Consider the following 5,680-nt stretch of genomic DNA (forward strand, 5'->3'; position numbering starts at 1 on the left):
ATAACGAGATAACAATAAACACCAAAGTCAGTGATAAATGATACCTTTGGAATGTCATCCTTGTGCATCTTAATCTGATTATATCCGCTAAATCCATCCATGAAACTCAGCATCTCATGCCCAGCAGTGGCATCAATCAAAGTATCAATCCTTGGCAATGGAAAACAGTCTTTAGGGCATGCATCATTCAGATCAGTGAAGTCTATACACATCATCCACTTTCCATTAGCCTTCTTCACCATTACAGGGTTTGCTAACCACTCCGGAAATTGAATCTCCTCAATGAAACCAGCCTCTAGGAGCTTCTCAACTTCCTGTTTTATAGCCTCTTGTCTTTCCGGGGCAAAATTTCTTTTCTTTTGTTTCACTGTCTTCCGGCTTGGATCCACGTTTAGCTTGTGAGTAATCAACTCCGGGTCTATGCCTGGCATATCAACTGTTGACCATGCAAATACATCACTATTTTCTTGCAAAAATTTCACTAACTTCCCTCTAAAGGGCTCCTCTAGTGTGGCTCCAATGAAAGTCATCCTCTCAGGATTCTCGGGGTCTAAAGGAACAGAAACCAAGTCTTCTGCTGGCTTTCCTCTCTTCTCGTCATTTTCTCGGACATCCATATCTTCAATAGGAAGAACCTGCCCCCCGACTCCATCTGCCCTCAAAGAGGCCACATAACAGCTTCTAGCCATTTTTTAATCTCCTTTCTCTTCTCCAATCCCGTTTCGGGTGGGAAACTTCATAACTGAATGGTAGGAAGAGGGGACTGCCTTAAAGGCATGTATCCCTGTTCTCCCCATGATAGCATTATAAGTTGAACTAGCCTTTACTACCACAAAATCCAACATCTGCGTTGCTTGTCTTGGTTCCGTACCTACGGTGGTTGGTAGTTTGATTATTCCTTCCACAGGACATTCTACTCCAGCAAATCCATATATCGGCATGTCGGTTGGTGTCAACTGGGAATCGTTATACCCCATCCTTAGAAAGGCGTCGTGGAGCAATATATCCACAGAAGCACCATTATCCACAAGAACCCTCTTAACCGGGCTATTTCCTATTATTGGTGTTATGACCAACGGGTCGTCATGAGGAAACTTTACGCCCTCTAGGTCAGAATCATCAAAAGCCAATGTTACTTCTGTCCTGGCCCTCTTCGGAGCTTCTCCAACAATATGCATAACCTCTCTAGTATATGCCTTTCTTGAATTTTTGGACAATCCAGCAGCAGTCGGACCTCCAAAGATCGTGTTTATCACAGGTCCTCGAGGGTGTCGTGGTCCTCCAAAAATTACATTTATAACCGGCCCTCTAGGTTGGGGATTCCGCCCCTGATCATCTTGGTCCCTCCTACGATCTTCAAAATTCTTCCTTCCACTATTATTTCTGTCCCCTCCATCTCCAGTATACTTGTTCAATCTTCCTTTTCGAATCAAAAACTCAATTTCATCTATCAATTGCCTACACTCATCGGTGTCATGGTCAACATCCTTGTGAAACCTGCAATACTTACTCTTATCTAGCTTGGCGAGATCAGCCTTCAACGGCTTAGGCCAGCGAATATCTCTATCTTTCTCAATCTCCATCAAAATTTGACTTCTAGGAGCATTCAGCTTAGCGTATTCAGTGAACTTTTGCCCAGGTCCTCCCTTCTTGGGGGTTGAATCAGGGTTTTGTTCGGTTCTAGGATATTTGTCCTTTGCAATATATTCTAGATCAGTTTTTCGCTTCTTGCCTCCAGTGGGCTCATTACTTATTACGGTCTTCCTCATACTTTCTTCAACCTTGATATACTTCCCTGCCCTCTCTTGGAGCTGCAACATGCTTTCAGGGGGACGTTTGGCCAAGGACATCTTGAAAAACTCGTCCCTAGTTCCTTGTTGCAGTGCTATCATGGCTACCTTATCATCAAGGTCCGGGACTTTTAAAGCCTCTTTTGTGAAACGATTCAGGTAATCTCTCAAGGATTCCTTAGCTCCCTGCACAATACTCATAAGAGATGCTGAACTTTTCTCATGGACTGTCCCACTGATGAATTGCTTAATAAAAGCCTGACTTAACTCTCTGAACGATCCAATAGAGTTTAGGGGTAAGCGACTGTACCATCTTTGAGCCATACCCGACAGGGTTTGAGGGAAGGCCCGACACTTAATAGCGTCATTCACGGGTTGCAGCAGCAGTGCATTAGAGAATGTCCTGACATGGTTAGCGGGGTCTCCGGTGCCATCATAGGCTTTGATAGTGGGCATCTTGAATTTCCTTGAGATATGGGCATTCATTATTTCTTCTGTGAAGGGTGGAGTTGGATCATCAGGATCTCCAAGGGGAAGGAGATTGCTTGGATCAGTTCTTGGGAAGACAGCCCTTCTTCATACCGGACCATCCAGGTCTATGACAGGAGGAGGATTTCTCCCCCTAGGAGGTATCTGGGGTCTGGTGGCCTGGTGAGCTTCCAAGTCACGCCTCAGCCTTTGGATCTCAGCCTCATGAGCCCTTATCCTTTCCTGCACTTCCTGGGGATTCGCCCCTTGGGTGCTTCGAGGGCGTTGCCTTCCATCGGCCATCGGCTCCTTGCCTGGACGTCTCCTTCTTGGGGCCACTTCATCATCCGAAGATTCAGAATCTCTCTCAGAGTAAGGACCAAAAAATTCCCGATCCTCGGGGATAGGAGCCAAACCTCGTATATAAGGGGGCGATTACCCTCGTGCTTCACTTCGCCCAGCATATCCACTTCCTCCAACCTCGGGGTAAAGGGGCATCCCATAAGGGGGGTTAGTAGTAACAACAGTTGAATATTCATACCCGATGGGTCGAGAATTCATAGGTATATATACTTGTTGAACCTGAGGATTCGTACCTTGAATAGTCGGGGGAGACGTCCCTTGTGGCTGAGGTTGAGTTGCCCCTATCTGGGTTTCCGCTTGAGTAGATGCATAAGTTGAGTGGGGAGGAATCTCCACGGTTGACGAAATCACCTGAGTTGTCCCTGATGGTGTTCCCTCCTCCAGAGCGCTAGTTGTTCTCCGTGTTCTCGCCATGGTTGTTGTTCACTCCCCACAGACGGCGCCAAATGTTATGGATAAAAAACTAAGGTTATTATTTGCTGTATTTATTACTAAGATTCGGGAGCTCAAGGCCTTTAATGGCTGCTCTCGTGTTTCGTAGCTTAATTCTGCCTTTACGAGATGCCTACGTATCTCTGTGAATTAGAGAATCAAGCCAAAAACGTAGTTCTGATTTGTGGGGCGAGACCCCTTATATAGATGTTGAGAGTCCTTGAATTGGACTTGGTATATGAGACTTGGTGGGCAAGTCTCATAATTAGAATGGACTTTGGAGTCCTAGATAGTAGGAAACTGATTCCTTATCCTTTTAGGTCCCCTTGAGGCCAATCTACAAGGATTTATATCCCCACTAGGACTTATCTTAATAGTTGTTTTCCTCCTTTATTTATTAATTTCGTAATTAATAAATAATCAGGGCTTTTGAGCCTTCTTTGTTCCATCAGGCCTGATCTGGTCCATCAGGCCTGATCAATGTGTTGACCTTCTTGGTCTGAATGTCATACATCTTCTTATTGGGCCTAGCAGCCCTACACCTTGCAATATTTAATTATACAATCAGGATTTATTTATCCCTATCATTATCGAATAAACGCGCCGGTAAATAAAATCAGAAAAATTACCAAACAAATTCTAAAATTCTCAGAATAATTAGGAAACTATTAAAATAAAATTTTCATAATTTTTAAAATATTTTTGACTTGTGCTCTATACCCGCATTATACAATAACGAACCGAGCTGTACTTGAAACAAATTCAGAAAATCACAAAAATAGTCTTAAAATGTTACAAATATCCCGAAGTTTATAAAAACATAAATTTCGTAATTTTAAAATAATTTTTGAAACGCAATTTATACCCGCTTTTAGCAATTAAACGATTCAACGCGCGGGTAAAATTAATCCTAAAAATTCCCAAAATAATTTTAAAATTCTCAGAGTATTCCAAACTTACATAAATATGAGTTTCGTAATTTTTGAAGAATTTTAGAATTAAATACGGGTTTTACATATAAATGCAATCAGAAAATCATACAGGGCTAAATAATTGATGAAATATTGATTTCTAAATTTTATAAAATCCCAAAAATAATTATTGTAATTATAAAGTCATAAAAATAGTTTTAAAGATAATTTAAATATTTATAAAATTAAAATTTTTCAATAAAATCACTTTTAAAGACAAAATCAAAAGGATACGACTCAGTAATTAATAATACAAATAATCCTCAATCACAACTGAGTCCCACACAATTAATATAACATACAACACATAGCAGACAGAATATCCATCCAATTCCTAATATTACTAAACGAACTCAATTTACCGATATCAATAAAATGATCGGTTTTCAAATAAACTTTTGAAAATAATACATTTAAGGAAATATTTTCAGAAATTAATAAGGATCGATATAACACTCAACAATTAGCACATTACCATTTAATAACACAAACTCATGAAATAGGAATAAAATATCCACCATTTTATTCCTTCTAAATCAGAAAATCACATAAACATATTCAAATATTAATAACAATAATTCTGAAAATACGGGATATCACATTAGATGCACTCTTCTCCATGTGTATGAGATGATAAGAGTCTTTGGGAGTGCATATTTGGCTCTAACACTACTTAGTTCTTCAATCTTCTTCAATACTAGTCTTCTTGCAGTGACATTGAACCCAAAGTTCTTCTTAAAGGATGAATAAACTTTAATCAATACAGCTTGGCTCTCTTGAAGAATCCTGTGAAATGGCCACTGAATCTCCTTTCCTCCTTTGTACTTGAATACTAACCTTTCAGGTAGGTTTTTGTTTGCATCAATTCCCCTCACTTCATCTAGTTCATCCAGATAGAGGTTTAGATCAGAAAATTCTTTGATGTCACACAAGTATAAGTAGTCTCCCTTATTGACTTTGGGCTGAATTTTGACTACAGATTTGGATTTGAGGGGTGACAATTTCACTTTCTTGACTGCCCTTGACTTTGTCCTTTTTGGCTTGCTAAGGATTGGTAGACTGAAGTCAGGAATTGGTATGTTATCCCATTTTATTGGCTCATCCTTGGGCACAATAAGTTCACCATGAATATTCCTGTAGGGATCCACAACCCTTATATCTTCAAATACCACAGAGGGCTTTGATGCTTGAGTTGTAGCTGGTGTGGGTTCCTTAGGAAATTGATCTTTCAATTCCTTGTCAACAATGTCCAGTTTCCTTTTTGTTCTTTTAGCCAATTCTTTCTTCCTTGGATATTTCTTCTGTTCTTCAACTTGCTCCCTTGATTCAGTAGCTTCAGATGGCTGAGAGGGAATTTGTTGGGATGAACTCACAGCCTGTAGCTTGGCTAAGATATCAATCTGCTCTTTCTTTTATTTAGCCTTCTTTGCATCTAGAGCAGCTTGCCTCTTTTCCTGCTTCAATCTGGCTCTTTCTTCTCTCTTTTCTTGAGCAAATTGAGGATGTCCAGCTACCACACAAATCTTCTTCCCATTTCTGAATATCTTAGCAATCCTCTTTTTAGAAGCTGAATCAGTTGGATCTTTGTAGAAAATAATTGATCTTGACAGAAGCTTCTTCTCATCAGGCTTGGGTGTCTCATACACAGTATCCAAG

This window comes from Apium graveolens, chromosome 6, assembly GCF_009905375.1.
Source record: "Apium graveolens cultivar Ventura chromosome 6, ASM990537v1, whole genome shotgun sequence".
Taxonomy (NCBI): domain Eukaryota; kingdom Viridiplantae; phylum Streptophyta; class Magnoliopsida; order Apiales; family Apiaceae; genus Apium; species Apium graveolens.